We start from the raw sequence: 17,135 nt of genomic DNA on the forward strand, positions 1-17,135 counted from the left end.
CCACCATTGACAATTGTTTCTTGTAATTTTAAGTTTATTCTGCACTTATTTAACTTGGACAGATGGCAGAAGTGTAGAAAACGAAAAAGGAGACATACAGAAAACTCTCACTACAAACAACTTTCCGTTACTGTATCTAGGTCATTGAGAAAGGAGAAATAATATCTATAATTGTTTGTGGGATCTGCATAGTAATGATCCAGTTGATAGTACTCCTAGGTGATTGATATAGTCTTTCAAAGAATATAAAAGTGGAGAAATGCAGCTGTATAATCATCCACATTAAGTATGTCCCGCCACAGCCACGGCTCCTGACACTGAATAGTTGTGTACCATTACTCGTGCAGATTGTTGGATCAGTATGTAGCAGTTGACTCGTTGGAGATTTTTGGATCATCAGTTTTTCATTTCTTTAGATGAATCCTGCATCAATCAGGAAGTGTGTATGAACCAGAACAGAGAATGTGCCCCATTGTGCATCAGAAAATGGCAACAAGTGCTTTGATGAGCTGTGGTGTAATCTGAAGGCCAATACACAATATCTGACTTGTGCATTGTAAGACACTTCTTTCACACAACTGTAAATAGCAACAGGTGTGTCTAGAAACATTTTATTCTAAATGTGGAGTGCTGCTATTCCTCAGGAAGGGCTACTGTAAGTGACTCAGAATCAGATAATTTTAGCACATCATTTTATTACCATCAGATCAATCCTGTGGCTCTCTTACTGTAAGTACAACCCATGCCAATTTTATTTTGTTCAAACTGAAGATTTATAAATGCAATATTGTTAAAAAGACAGTGTGTTGCCTACTGTCAGCATCAATGCAAATGCCACAGCTGTTTCTCACATTTCCATTGAAGTATATGAGAGCCTCTGTACCCAAGCTGTGGTTACCAGTTGACAACTACCAAGTGTCAGATCATCACTGTTTTTGTGTCAAGAAGGTGGTTGAATGTTCCAATGCAGCAGCTGTGGTGCACACCTGTTTCCCTGTGCTTCAAATTTGTCTTCCAATAAACGACTATGGGCAACTCATCTGAACTCGAAGTGATGTTCTAAGTCATGTTGACAGGCTGAAATGTGTACACAAGGTGTGTTGTCCTGTTCATAGTTGGAGACATGGTTCACTCTGCAACTGCACTAAGACTGTGGATTCACTTTGATCACCATACACAGGTTACTGTACATGTTGATATTTACTTTAATTCACAGGTGCATGTGTGGTGCAAAATAATTTTGAGCAGTTCATTTCTTACAATAATAATTTTACTATTTCCCTCACTTTTCCGTATCAATGTATGTTGATTGTTTCAGCAAATTGAGGGTGCTAAAAGTGTAAAATAATGTGTACTGATGGTGGGCTATCAGCTTGTGCTGTAGCACTTTTGCCTCTGTTCATCAATTGGAACACAGAGTTAAAAATTGTGACCACTTTGGTTTTGGCAGATGTCTTCATGGAAAAGCCCAACAACAAGTTTGTCTTTGACATCATCCCTTCTTACCACTGCCTTTGCAAGCTAATGCAGGGAATGGTGTAGCACAAGCAAATTTGCAAAGTGGTGCATGCAGTCGTGGAGACTGACAGGTCCACACAGGAATATGAGTAGTTAACTTCAGGTTAACAGTGCCAGATTGAAGTGATGATTTGAGATACTAACTTCCTTAACTGGATTGGTGGAGTACAGCAGCAACTGGCACAGTTCAATACTTCCTGCATCGTGGAGAAACAGCCCGTGGAAGTATGGACGTCTGTAGATTACCGTGTAAGCTGTCATGTGTTCATCACATTAAAATATTAATTTTTGTGGACATAATTTTCTACTTGGTACATTTCATAGACACTAGGCCCAATTGTGTCAAATACCCAATATGCAAAAATATATTTAATATTTTTTTCTTTGTGGCATTATTCATTCTTCTTTTTTTATTTATTTATGAACCTTGAACAGTAGCATTATTAACAGAAAAAAATCTGCATTAATTGGATTTTGTCTGTTTATAGGAACTAAAGGAAAACTCACCAGTTTGTGCCAAAAATGTTTCACCACATTTGTGGCACCTCACTTGGGGTCACACCTTATTGGGCCACAAAAGTCATATATTTATAAAAAATCTCAACTAGAGATTGCACAAAACACTTTTTCTATTGCTGTCTTCAACCACCTCTCTGTGTGACCTCCCCATTCGTGTGTGACCTCCTATATCCGCTGAGAGGTGAGCCACTCTCATCGTGGGCTCTGAGGGTATTCCTCCCTTTCTAAACTTTGACTTACCTTTCTGTCTTTCTTATGGATGTTACTAATAGCTCCTAAAGAGAGGAATAATATTTTAACTTTCAATAGGTAAATAGTGACAGCTGACAGTCTTTCTGTCTCCTTGTAATTTTGTTCTTTTGATGACTGCATTTCCCCTTTGATACAGTCAATATTGTTACAACCTGAGTAATAATATATTTTGCTCAACAGAACTTGGCATCTCACATCACTATCTTCTTTCAAACATTAGATATTTTATTCTTTGGTTATGGAGAAATAAAGAGTAGTAACAGCCTTAAATTTTTATTTGCACTGCATAATAATGATACAGGTGGTAGTATACTTGGATGCTTGTTACGTTCTCACAAAGCATCAAGATGTGGAGAAACTGGGCTGTGTAACCATCACATTGAGGACGTCCTGTCACAGCCACGATCCTGACACTGCGGATAGTATTGATGCCATTACTAACACAGGTTGTTGCATCACTACTTGACAATTGATTCTATAGCTATTGGTGGGCATTGGAAGTGTGCGTGTGCAGTGATCAATACCCTTCTACATTCAGAGCTGTGCCAAAGATGAATTCCATAAATGTTCACGACAGGTGACAAAATTCAAAGAACAGCCATTTTATCTGTACTGTAGGAGCAGTTAGAGGCCAGTAGGTAGGTCATCCTATCACCGATTGTTGTTGGTGGTGAACGCAATGAGCAGAGCACGTTAGCATTTACCAATAGAAAATAGTTGCTGTACAGATTACTGGCACAGGGCCATACAATGTGAGGAAAAACAATATAGAAAATAACACATGTAAAATGAATGGTGACTGAATTCTAACTCCTCCCAATAAATATGCAGTGAGCAAAAATTATAGGAAAATTAGTTAATGAACAGGCTTCAGAAATAGCTAAAGGTAGACATCACACACACATAACTGTGACCTCTGGCAGTTTGTTCCAGACTGCATCTGTCGTGTTAAATGAAAGCAGCAGTTTGGTGAGGGTAGAGAAGGGAAAATGGTAGCATAATACATATTGTGGAAGAAATGAGTGTTGTCTGATGGAGTGTGCAGGGATCAGATGGAGGGTGAAGACTGCCATTTGCAGAATTGCCCGGCTTTGGGACAGGGAGGTGTGTAGGGGGCAAGGAGCACGAAAAGAGAGAAGAGAGGAAGGGAAAAGGCAGACAGTTGTGTCGGCACACGGTGAAGGTGAGGGTGTGTAAATGTGGAGAATGTGGTTGTTGAAGGTGTGGTTGGTGTCGGTTGAAACCTGTGAGAACAGTAGTGAACTTACCGTCTCCTCCATGTTTGTACCCTCAGTGTGGGCCGTACCAGCCGACACACCACTCGCCTTTCCCCTTCCCTCCTTCTGTCTTTTTCCTTACCCCGTCCCCCCACCCAGCCCTAGAAAGCTGCACCTGGCAGTCTTCGTGCCTCCCTCTAGTCCCTACGTGCTCCGTCAGGCAGAGTTCGTCTCTCCCTCAGTGTATACCTTGTTATTGTTTTTCTTCCTGTGCCTCCTGCATATTTCTGCCTCTGTTCAATGTGACAGTTGCATTCCAGTTCGGGGTTCCAGAGATTGCAGTCATGTACAGGAGGTGTGCTTGTAGTTATGAATGAAAGTGTGTTTTTTTTTTCTGAAGAATGTTTTGGTCGAAAGTATAATCGTAACAAATTTTACCTTGTGCTTCTCTGCAATGCAGTGAGTCATCTTCACAGTGAGTAAAAATGTATCCTTTAGCATCTCCTACCTTGAGTTTCCATTATTGGATATATGTATATGTGATAATTATTTTCTGCTGAAAATTGGAGCTTGGTACTTGTATACATGAGAATCCTAATACATAAAATTTGGTAATAGGATTAACATTACTCCACTAGTGTGTCACTGTAGCCAGTTTAACTGCTGTATATTTAGGGACAAAGGAAAGTGAGAAATGTTACAATGTTGAAGGGAAAACTTTCCCTCAGTGTGTTCTAATTCAGTGTAGGAGAAAGAAGCATCATAAAAATAATTGTCATGTTTACTCATATAAATGCTGAGGTCCTGTGGAGATCACTTAAGTATTGGACAAAAAAATGTTACCATTTTTTCTTCATATCATTCAAGAAAGTTCGTAGTAAGTTTACCTCGTCTAAAAGAAATATTAATCCTCACTTCCACTTACTAATTTAGATAGACAATATGAATGTGCCACCAACAGTGAAAAAGGCTGTATTTATCATAGGCTGGAGATATGAAATTTGGATGAGGTAACATATGCTTCAGCCTTTGAAGGAAGTGCTGGTTGGAAACTATTAACTCTCACTGTGTTGATCGTTGATATTTTTAACAATTGCAGCTGTCACCAAAACTATCATAACAACACAACATAAATTCATCCATCCTAATATTAAATGTCATCCCAGGAGCTCACAACTCTTTTGTGAGCATGTCCTTGGATATCGTGCAGCCCCAGCCTTTCCAGCATTACTTCATTTCTGTTCTGCATGATTTTACTTCCACTATCTATTTCTCTCTTTCTCCCTCTGCCACTCCAATGAATGGTTTTCTTGGTGCTGACATTGCATAGAGTGCTACGTAGCTTTGTGCCTTCCATCTATGCATCCTTCTCTTTGATACAGTAATACACCCAAAACCAAGCAAAGTGGTCATCCACTTGGGCGAGGGTCTCTCTTCATGTCAGGATGGTAGCAGGTGGACATCGTGCATGTTCTTGCTACACAAAAATTGACAAATGCAAGGATTTGTGGAAATTGTGGGCTTTATTCCCAAAAACTATCATAAGGGATACAATGTTCATGAAAACTGGCTATGGCAGTGGAGTGAACCGCACGTGGTACTGAAAGAGCATTTGACCCTCAATAGGAAGGACTGGATGACATGTCCAGAGAATGAAGAACCTGGCACACAAGAGAGTGACCCACTGTTGTGGCTCCACCATGCCAACCATCTCGCATACCCCAAGTGTTGGCACCTGTTCCTCCCATTGGCAGGTTTCAGGCAGAATGTTTGCATCTCTCATTCAGCAATATCATGGAGGCAGCCCTAGATCAGCATAATAGCATGGGAACCAGCTACAAGTACAGTGTAGTAGTTTACGTAACAGCTCACCGCTCCTGCCTGAGGCTAATTTAAAATGATGGAAGTAGAATACAATAAAAGTTTTTACTATCACTTTCCATTAAAAATGAAGAAAGACTTAGTTATCATCCATGTCTATATGCCACCAAGTAATCATTCAGATGAAGAAGTAGAAGAAAGTTATGAGAAGATAGAAAACTTAGCAGAGAGAGAGAGAGAGAGAGAGAGAGAGAGAGAGAGAGAGAGAGAGAGAGAGAGAGAGGAGGAGAAGAAGAAGAAGAAGAAATGCATGTATTGTTGTAATGGGCGATTGTAATGCAGTAGTTGGTGAAGGAGCAGAAGGAAAAGCTCTGGGAAAATTTGGACTGGGAGAAAGAAATGAGAGAGGGCAAAGGTTGTTGGAATATTGCAATGAAAATTTCATGGTAGTTGGAAATACTCTATTTGATAATGAGAAAAGATGATGGTATACTAGCATATCTCGATTTGACAACAAAAGATATCAGAATGATTAAATAATGATACACCAAAGATACCAAAATTGCCTAAAGAGTGTCAAAAGTTATCCAGGGGCATATATTCATTCAGATCATATATTAGTAGTAGCTGAGGTACTAGTTAAATTGAAAAGAATCTGGAAAGGACAGGAGAGAGAGCACATTAGCTTTGAGAAACTGAAAGACAAAGGCAATCATGAAATATTTGTGTGTGGATATTGTGAAATTATGTTGCAAGGACAGGAAACAGAATGCACAGATGGAAGGCAGGATCATTTTAAAAATGGAATCAAAAAGGCAGTTTGGAGTCAAGGTGAGGAATAAAGTAAAGTAAACATGGGTAACAGCAGCTATGATACACAACGCGGGTGACTGCAGGATATGGAAAACTGTAACACAGAAGAAGGGAAGTGCAACTACAGGAGGTTAAATAGTGGATTAAGAAGGGGGACACAAAAGGCAAAGGAGAAATGGCTGACAGAAAAGTGTGACAAGATAACGAAGGAAAATATGATTTGATGTACAAAGAAGTGATGGATTTGACGTTAAGGGAAAAGAGAAACAACAATGGACTAAAGGAATTAGAGGCAACAGACATTAAAATGGTGAGTGAAACCGAGAAATAATGAAAAGATGGGAAGACTATATTGAATGGATACATGTTGTAGACAGCCGACCAAATGACAAGAGCTTGGGATACAAGAAGAGAATATAGATGCAGATGATGAGAAAGGAAATGCAATACTAACTAGTGAGATTGAAGCATTTATGAAGGGGATGAAAAATGGAATGTCAACGGGAACTGATGAGATTCCTGCAGAACTGTTAGTCGTTGGAGAAAGAAGGGAAAAGGGAGTTGACTGAATTGTGTAATCAAATATACATGACAGGAAAATGGCAAAAGGACTTTACAAAAAGTATCTTAATACCTATAGAAAAGGAAAAGGACAGCAAAAAGTGTGAGGAGCATGGAACTGTGAGCCTGATATTGCATGCAGCCAAAGTCTTGCTGAGGATGCTCAACAGAAGGCTGTATGGAAAGTTGAATTGCATAATAGGAGATGAACAATTTGGTTTCAGGTGAGGAGTGGGAACTAAAGATGCCATTTGGCTACTGACAGTGGTAGGGGAGAGTTACAATGAGAAGAAAAGGAAGGTGTATGTTGTGTTAATTGATCTTAAGAAGGCTTTTGACTGTGTCAGATGGGACAAACTGATGGGAATCCTAAGGAAACATGGAATTGACTGAAGGGATAGACAGCTAATTAGAAAATTAATATTTAAACCAGGGAGAAAGAGTAAGAATAGGTGGTGTGATGAGTGAAGAAAATGAACTGTAAAGAGGTGTAAGTCAAGGTGGTTGTTTATCACCAACGCTGTTCCAAATCTGTCTGGAGGAAATTATCAATGAAAGTTTTGATGGAAGTAGAGGATTTTTTGTAGGGTCAGAGACTGGAGTGTGTAAGATTTGCAGATGGCATGGTTGTGATGGCAGAGAGTGCAAGAGAGGTGGAACAAGTGTTAGATGATCTGAAAACAAAATTGAATAATATGGAATGAAGATTAACAAGAAGAAAATGAAAAGCATGGTAACTGGAGGAAAGGGGAGAAAATGCCATATGAAAATATGGGGAGAGGAAATAGGAATAGAGAATTTCAATCACTTGGAAAGTGTAATAATGGATTATATGTATTGCTCAACAGAAATTAGGATAAGAATTGCAGTGGCAAAAGGAGGATTCGAGAGGAAACAGAAATTACTTTGTGGACCACTAAACAAAGATCTGAGGAAAAGACTTGCCAAGTGTTACATCTGGAGCATTGCACTGTATAGTGCGGAGACTTGGACATTGTGGAAGGAAGATGAAAGAAGATTGGAGGCACTAGAGATGCGGATATGGAGCAGAATGGAAAAAGTGAAATGGGAAGACCAAGTAAGGAATGAAGAAGTATTAAGAAGAGCTGGAAAAGAAAGAAACATGCTGAAAGTTATTAGAAAGAGAAAACAGAACTGGATTGGACATTGATTGAGAAAGGACTGTTTATTGATAGAAGGAATAGTAGGAATGGTGGTTGGAAAAAGGGGAAGAGGAAAAGGAAGATATCAGTATCTGAGGAGACAAATATTCAGGAATGGAAAGACTGGCTATGAACAGACAAAAGTGGAAGAGGCTTAACCCATGACAAGACCTGCCATAAGGCAGAACACCATACCATACTATGACGACTACTACTACTCCTACTACTACTCCTACTACTGCTGCTGCTACTGCTACTACTACTACTACTGTTGATGTCTTACGGCAAGACCTGAGTAAGAGAGATGGATCACTGCAACAAGAGAGGAGTGATACCTCAGTATAACATGGCTGGAAAAGAATGTGATCGTTCTGGTACTGCCAGAGAGCTTAGTCTTGAGGAATTTGGCCAGCTTCTCACAGAAGAAAGAAATGCAGAATAGGGCTGACAACACAGTAATAGAGTAAGTTATGAAAGTGGGAGGGTCAAAAAATTATCTACAGCAGCATGTGGCCATGGGAGTCCACTGGCAATTCCAACAGAATGGACGCACATGCACCATACCCAATCAGTAGTATAAATAACAATATCATCAGTACCGATCCATGCATACTCCATCTATCATAGACATCTATAGATGTCCAGTCTCGCATTTATCAATTCATAATTTGTTTTGGCATTTCCGTTCACCTAAGGGTGCAGTAGCATGCCCATTAACTGTGTTTTTTTCAAGTCGGTGTGCCTTATTTTAGCATACACAATAGGGCTCGTGACATCACGGAGACAGTGGTTCTGAAAATATTTTAGTGCAGGTAACTACTACCAGTTCTCATTGGCTAATCTTTTCCTGTCTCCCTTTTACAGTAATTGCTACTGTACCTATCGTGCGTATGGTGTGTTTGGGTTTGGCACAAAAAGCATATGTGCACATTGCAAATAATTATTTACAATATTTAGATGCGGAGGCATGTCCTCAGATGTTTTCCCCAAGTGCTGTTTTCAAATGAGCAAAGTTACAATAATATTAATTACCTATATTTTCTACTTCTCAGTAGCTCAGTTTGAGTACCCTCTAATTGAATTGAGCATTTCTATACATGATACAATAGCATAAAAATAAAATATACTTCAAAGTGGGGAGGCAAGCTCAGAGAGAGGAGGTAGACTGTCACATAAAATACATAATAAAATGAAAGCACATGCAGGTAGAGCTCCAAAATGGTACACTAAACATAATAAACATTTGACATATAGTTTCAATAGTAGAGTAGGGGCTGTTGTGATAACTTTCTTCTCATTATCTATGCTGTCATTTTCTTCTGCTTATTGGTTGGCATATTTCACATGAAAGTAATGAGCAATGTGTGCCTAGCTGTTGTCCATATTCCTTAAGATGCTCATCACACCGAGCAAACAATGCTCCACACTGCAGCTTGCTAAAGGTGGCTAAACAGGCAAACAGAACTAAGTCTTGCCCTCAGTGTTATTCACAGCACAAATTCCAAGACTGCCCCTCCCGAAAAGCTCAGTGTTATGCTTGTGGCAAGAAAGGACATGGGCAATCTCTATATTTGCAATGGAAGAAATATAAGAATTTGGCCCATTCACAAAACTCTAGTGTCAAAAGTAATCAATGCAGTGTATTCAAAACCTGCTGTAGGCATCAGCAAAACTATCAAGCAAACAGTTACTTTAGTGCTACACCAGACCAACAAACTTTTTGTTCATTTACATCTTATTGATAAACGTGTAAAATTTCAGTTGGACATGGGTGCTTGTGTTACATTGCTGAATTGTAACATGAACTGTTAGGCTCTCCATGCCTATCTGAAACTAGCATGCACCTAACAGCTTGTAATGGACAAGACCTTCCCATTCTTGGAAAATGTACTTTGCCTGCCATTTATCACTCACATATGGGAACTGTGACTTTCACTGTTCTACAGTTGCGTGAATGTGAGAACATATTTGTCCTTGATTTGTTTTATTTGTTTGGCTTTAAAATTCAGGAGAATTTGTTGTCACCGGCTGTATTCAATGCAAAAGACAGTGTAGCTAACTTGTTGAAAGAATTCCCTGAACTCTATTCTGAAGGATTAGGCAAGGCTAACAATTTTGTTGGACATATTACTATAAAAGACAATGCTCAGCTGAAAGTTTTCCAGGACAGATCTGTTCCCATTGCATTACACAACTATATGGCTGCTGAACTTGAAGAATTAAAAGATTGCTGAGGTATGGCACCCATACATGCTAGTCAGTGGGCAAGTCCACTGGTTTTGATCCCCATCAAGTGCCGGCACATTGGTCTGGAACATAACAACAGAGAAGGTTGTGAGGCAGGAGTGGCACCTATACAAAGAGAATGTAAGTGCTGCTCCAGCTAGCTTTGGCCGCCCTAGAAGAGCTGCACAAGAAGATGAGCTGTGATCCAAAGATACACCTGTGATTTAGTATATATTTAAGGACACTGATTATTTGCATGTCACCAATTGATTGTGGCATTTCATTGTGAAAAGGGAAAGTTAAGTATTGTCAACCTAGTAACCCTATAGTAGAAGAGGGGGCAGGATCCCACAAACAAGAAATACATACTCGGCAGAATTCAGATGAAACCTGTAATGATAGCTCGACATCAAACCATCAGTACTAATATCAAGTATCATCCCAGGGGCTCACAGCTCTTTAGTGAGCATGTCCTCGTATACAAATCGTTGTCAACCTTTGCAGCATTACTTCATTTCTGTGCTTCATGCTTTTACTTCCACCATCTGTTTCTCCCTCTGCGACTACATTGGATGGTTTTCTTGGTGCCAAGCCTGTTTGGACCTGGTGTATGATATAGCTTTGAATTATAACTTCTGGCATATTCTACAAAATATTATCAAATAAATAAATATGTGGCTCCATTGCTGGGTTTCACCTGCCACCAGTTTTCAAAATTTCCAGAACTTTGGATTGTGCAGCCACCCAATCCGTAGTGTTCTGTACCTTACGCCTTCCATCTGTGCCTTCTTCCCTTTCATGTGGTCATACGCCTTTAAACCCAGCACTCTAGCCATCCCATTGTGGAGGTGGGGGGTCAGAAAGTACCTGCACAGTGAATGCAGGGATCAGACTGTTGGTGACTGAGCTCGAAACTCCCCATGCTTGCCAAGGAGTGTGTGCTATGCGTGACTGGGGTGTCGGACTCCAAGCAAAGGATTACAGACATGACAGCCATTGCTGCATCTGGGTGGCATGAATTGGGATAGGCCCCATTCAGATTTGGTGGCATCATGACAGATCAGCTACAAATGAAGTGGGTGAAGTTATCTCCCACTGGTGTCTTAGGGCCCCAACAGTCTCTGTGAAAGAACAGTCCCCTTTCAATGCAGAGGTGCAACCCTAATATCTTCCCTTCCCTGGCTACACTGTGGGAGGAGTACAGGGCTAAGAGCAAGCAGAGGAATTCTCACTGCAACATTTGGTCTGTACAAGGGCTGATAGTGATTCCATCTTGGCAAAAAAGCACTTGTTTTCAGTAATACGGCCCCCAGCCCTTCTCAAATACCAGGGATATTAAAATAATGCTGCCTATGACAGGGTTTGAGGCCGGGACTGCAACTATGTACTAGGCAATCTGTGTAACAAACTTCTGTCTCTTAAAACACCTCTTTTGAGGCTGTTGCTTTCTGGTTACAGTCATTTCAGAATATTGCCGTCTGCAATGTTTACCTCCCTCCCAGTGGTGATGTGGTTCAGAACACACTGTTTGCATTGGTATCTTGGCTCCCCCACCTATGCGGGTCTTAGGTAATTTCAATGCCCACAACATTTTGTGGGGTGGAACATTGGTAACTGGCCGTGGTAAAGACTTCTAAAACTTACTGGTACAACTTGACCATTACCTCTTGAGTAATGGTAGCCTAACACACTTCAGTGTAGCACACAAACCCTCTCAGCCACAGACATTCCCATTTGCATCCCTTGTATTCACCCATCCATCCACTGGAGGCTGCATAGTGACCTAGTGACCACTTTCAAATCTTCCTGTTCCTTGCTCAGTGTCACTCCACTGTACGCATGCCCAGAAGGGCTCTCAACAGTACTGGCTGGGATGTTTTCACCTCTGCTGTTGACATTGGCTCCCTGCTGCATGGAGATGTTGGTGAGGGAGTCCAGCATACAAATACAGTCATTCTTTCAACAGCTGATTTAGCCATCCACTGTTCCTCGGTCCTGCCACAACTGAAGACAGTACTTTGGTGGTCCTCAGAAATCACAGAGGCCATTACACTGTAGGCAGGTACTCTGAAACCATAAGTAGCACCCATCAATGGAACAGTGCATTGCCTCTAAGTGTCTCCATACCTCGGTCCACCATCTAATGAAAAGACGAAAGTGAGAATCCTGGGAATGCTATGTTTCTACTATTGGACCATGTATCTCTCCTCTGCAGGTTTGGGCTAAGATCAGACATCTCTGGATATAAGACACATGCAGGTACACTTGGAATTACCTTGAATGGTTCTGAATACTGTACCAACCTAGATGCCATCACCAAATATTTTGCTGTGCACTGTGCTCAAGCATCAGAGTCTGAGAATTACCAACCTGTCTTTTGTGTTGGAGCAAAACCAATCACCTTTTACTACACCCAGAGCTATGTGATGCTCCATTGAGAGTGGTAATTCATCCGTGTCCTCTACCACTCCTCTGATACAGCCCAGGCCTGGATCGCATACATACCATATTTACTCGAATCTAAGCTGCACTTTTTTTTTCTGGTTTTTGTAATCCAAAAAAACGCCTGCGTCTTAGAATTGAGTGCAAAGTAAGCTGAAGTTCTGAAAAATCTTGGTAGGTGCCACCACAACCAAAAGACTGTTTGGGACGTTTGACAATATGGCCAACTCTACATTCTGAATTTTTTCCTATCTGTGAGAAGAGATGGTTCCTTATAGGAACTTCTATGAATTGTGAATCACATGCAGTATTCTCATCACCATAAGAATAATATGAATATAAACATTTTGCCATGTATTTTTTCTTGTTTGCTGCTAACTTATTTAAATCCCGTCTGCCTAATAAACTACGAAACTAGAGTGAGACAACAGCAAATGCGGAAGAATATACATATCGTGTCATGTTTACATTCGTATTATTCTTATGCCTAATAGTGATACAGTCAGAAATAAAGCACGGCAATTGACTAGATTTTTAAATCTAAGATGACTCTAATTTCAGTGCAGAATGTAATGTACTAAAGAGGTGTCTGCACAGATTTTCAAACAGAGAAAAATTTTCACCACACTCTCGTTCAGAACATCATCTATCATATGCTGTATATTATTTGGTTCTTGTTGATCATTATCAAAGAAAGCAGCAGTGTAAGTGACAACAAATATCAGTCTCTTGCCATTGTTTTGCTAATGAGACGATTCCTCTCTCTTTTTTTAAAAAAATTGTAAGCGGCAGTAGCGTGCACAAAAGCAAGTCATGCCGCGAGTGGCGACAGGTCTTAAACACTCATTATCAGAATACAATGCATGACTCAGTAAAGTAATGCATTTTCAGCTTAGAGTGACAAACACCTATAACAAAGAGAATGGCACTTATCAGATCAAAGAAAAATAAGCAATCAATTCAAACCAGACGAAGTACGCGAAAAAGGAAGTGTACCCGTATAAATACGGATGTCGCACTTGACGCATAGCAATGGCTACCTGGTAAAGCTGAACTGCTAAGATTATGACTCGAACCAAACTACTGTAGCTGTATCGTCATTCATTCGACCTGAATTGTCTCGTATCACAATGGACCATATTTATTTCGATTTGGGGGGCTTTAATCGCATCTTGAGCGTGGGCATGTACCCATCAAAATGGCGAGAGAGCATCCTTTTCCCAGTGATGAAACTGTTTAAGCAGCCTCTAGAGACTGACAGTTATTACCCAATAAGTCTCACCAATGTTCTCTGCAAGTTGGTAGAATGCATGGTGAGCTGGCAGCTGTGTTCGCACCATGTGTTTTACGATCTTTCACCTCTTTTCCAGGGTGGCTTTTGCCAAGGCCATTTCACTATTGATAATCTCGTTTACCTGGAGTCTGTCATCTGAACAGCTTTTGCCCGATTTCAACATGTTAAAGCTGTCTTCTTCAACCTGCAAAGGCTTATGACACCACGTCCTTGCTACCTTAGATGATTAGGGTCTCCAGGCTTCACTCCCAATTTTCATCCAGAACTTCCTTTCTTACCTTATGTTTCGAGTTTGTGTTTGTACTTCCCACAGTATCCCCGATATCCAAGAGAATGGGATCATTCAGGACTGTGTACTGAGTCTCCCTCTCTTTCTAGAAGCCATCAATGGTCTAGCAGTTGCTGTGAGGTCCTCAGCATCACTGTCAAATTATGCCGATGACTTTTGCCTCTACTATTCCTCCTCTAGTGTCAATGTTGCTGAGCATCCATCGTAAGACGCCTTAGGAAAGGTGTAGGCATGAGCCCTCACCCATGGCTTGCAATTTTCTGCCACTGAGACTGACATCGTGCACTTCTGTCAATGTTGTAGCAGTCAACCACAACCAGAACTTTACCTTGATGATCAGCTACGTAATGTGATGGAGAGTTATTGCTTTCTAGGGCTGGTCTTTGATTCCTGGCCATCATTTCCCCATCAATGCTAGCTTAAGCAAAAGTGTTGACTGCACCTTAATACCCTTCACTGCCTGAGTAGCACCAGCTGGGTTCCAGATCACAGTACCTTTCTGTAACTTCACAAAGCCCTGGCACAGTTCCACCTTCATTATGGGAATGTGGCACATGTTTGGCATTGCTGTCAGCATCGTGGATACTGGATACAGTAAACCACTGTGGAGTTCGACTTGCAACAGGATTTTGTCAGACTTGCCCTGTGAACAGCTTATTCGTGGATGCTGGGATTTCTCCATTGTGGATCAGACACCATCAACAGCTTGCCAATTAAACTACCCCCATTGGCAGTGCCCCTAAGCATCTGACTACCATCCAAACACGGTAATCTATCTCCTGCAATGGCAGCCCTATGAGGAATTACCATTGTGATCTGCATCTGGTCTATCCTCTGAACTCAGTTCTTCCCTCTTCCACATCTCCTCTGGATCCACTTACATACACCTCCACAGAGCATCCCCTGGCCTCAGCTTCATCTTGACCTATCACAATGTGCAAAACACATAGTCCATCCTGAGGCCCCCTACTGCAAATTTTTCTGCATCCTTGGTGCATCCCAGGATTCAGAAGTTGTCTACACTGATGGCTCAGTGGGTACTGGTCATCTAGGCTTTACTTAGACTTGGGCAGGACATTCTGAACTGCTCTCCTTTCCAGATGGCTGTAGTGCTTTAACTTCAGAGTTGGTATCCATCTCTCATGCTCTCAGGTGTATCCGTTTCTGCATTCCCTGAGCACTTTGCAAACTCAGCTAGTGCTACCCTCACCACCTCTTGGTTATTGTTATCCGTGATTCCCTGTATGACCTCGAACAGTGTGGAAACTCGGTGACCTCTATCTGGAAACTGCGCCTCATCGAGATCCCAGGGAATGAGCTTGCTGAAAGCCTGGCGAAACAGGCTACCAGTAAACTGACTCTAGAGATCAGTTTTCCAGGAACTGATCTCCAGTTGGTATTACACCATCAAGTTTAGGTGCCCGGAATATGGTATGGCTCATTCTGACTGCACCAAACTAACTACCATTGATAAAGGGGACTATGAATCTGTGGAGGTCCTCCATGCAGGCCTCTAACCAGGGCTCTACCTTTACTGGCTCCCCATTGGCCATACTTGCCTGACTCCTGGTTATTCCCTCCATAGAGAGGCCCATCCCACCGTTGTTTTGTCATCCGTATGACAGGGGTCCACATTTTGCTGGACTATGCCAAACTAGCCACCCTGTGGCAGACTCATAGCATCCGTGACTCACAACCACTGCTGTTAGGAGACCACGACCCAGAATCTGAATTAGTTTCATGTTTTATTCGTGAAGCAGGCTTTTACCACTCTCTTTAAGGAAGGGTCATTTAACTTCACTGTCCTGTTTGGGGGTTGGCAGAAAATTCTGTAGTCTTCCCTGCCCAGACAGAGCTGGGCTTGGCGATCCAGTGCAGTCTCGACCCAGCCACTCTGTCTCTGTTATTGTCCTTTACCCCATCCTCACGTAGTCTGTAAGACTTGTTCATCTTTTGTTTGTCTGTGCTTTTCTAGCTGTAGTAGTGAAGGAACTTTGTCACACTGTAAACAATAGTGGCAGCATCTTTTTCTATTTGATAATAAATGCACTGAGTTTGAATGAGCAAGTTTTAGGCAAAAGCAATGGGTCCCCCTTGTTAACCAATTCTGTGTGAAATCACAGCACTGATTCCTTAGGAGAAAGCATCGACTTGCAAAACTAATGGTTTGCAGGGTCAAAATGCACTAAACATCTGTCACTAAGCAAGGCATTTTTGAGTTTCCAAAATCCATTTTGACAGTCTTTAGCCCAATAAAAAAGATACACTTTCATGATGCAAGCAATGCAATGAAGCTATGATTTGTGTGGCATTCGGTATGAACTCATCTTGTCTAGTACTGACTGCAGTTCAGACACATTGCGAGGAACAGACAGGTAACAGATTGCAAGCAAATGACACTGGAGGGGAAGCACACCCTAAGTATTGTAGTTCAGTGTGAAAAAGTCACACTTTCAAACAATGGAAAATCCAGGATGGAATGTAACAATACAAGAGAAGGAAAGTTGGTACTCACCATATAGCTGAGATGCTGAGTCGCAATAGGCTCAATATAAAGATTCACACAATCGTAGCTTTTGGCCATTAAGGCCTTTGTCAGCAGTACATACACATACACATACACATACACATACGCATACGCACACACACACTCATGCAAGCACAACTGCAGTCTCAAAAAGCTGAAACTACACTGCGAGCAGCAGCACCAGTGCATGATGGGAGTGGTGACTTGGTGGGGGTAAGGAGGAGACTGGGGTGGGGAGAGGGAGGGATAGTATGGTGGGAGTGGTGGACAGTGGAGTGTTGCAGTATTACAGAGGGCAAGAGAGAAGGTGCAGAGGGGGGAGGGGTTAAGTAGTGGAAAGGAGAGAAATAAAAATAAAAATAAATTAAAAGACTGGGTATGGCAGTGAAATGATGGCTGTGTAGTGCCAGAATGGGAACAGGGAGGGAGCTGGTTGGGTGTGGACAGTGACTAATGAAGGTTGAGGCCAGGAGGGTTACGGGAACGTAGGATG

Source organism: Schistocerca americana, chromosome 6, assembly GCF_021461395.2.
Source record: "Schistocerca americana isolate TAMUIC-IGC-003095 chromosome 6, iqSchAmer2.1, whole genome shotgun sequence".
NCBI lineage: Eukaryota > Metazoa > Arthropoda > Insecta > Orthoptera > Acrididae > Schistocerca > Schistocerca americana.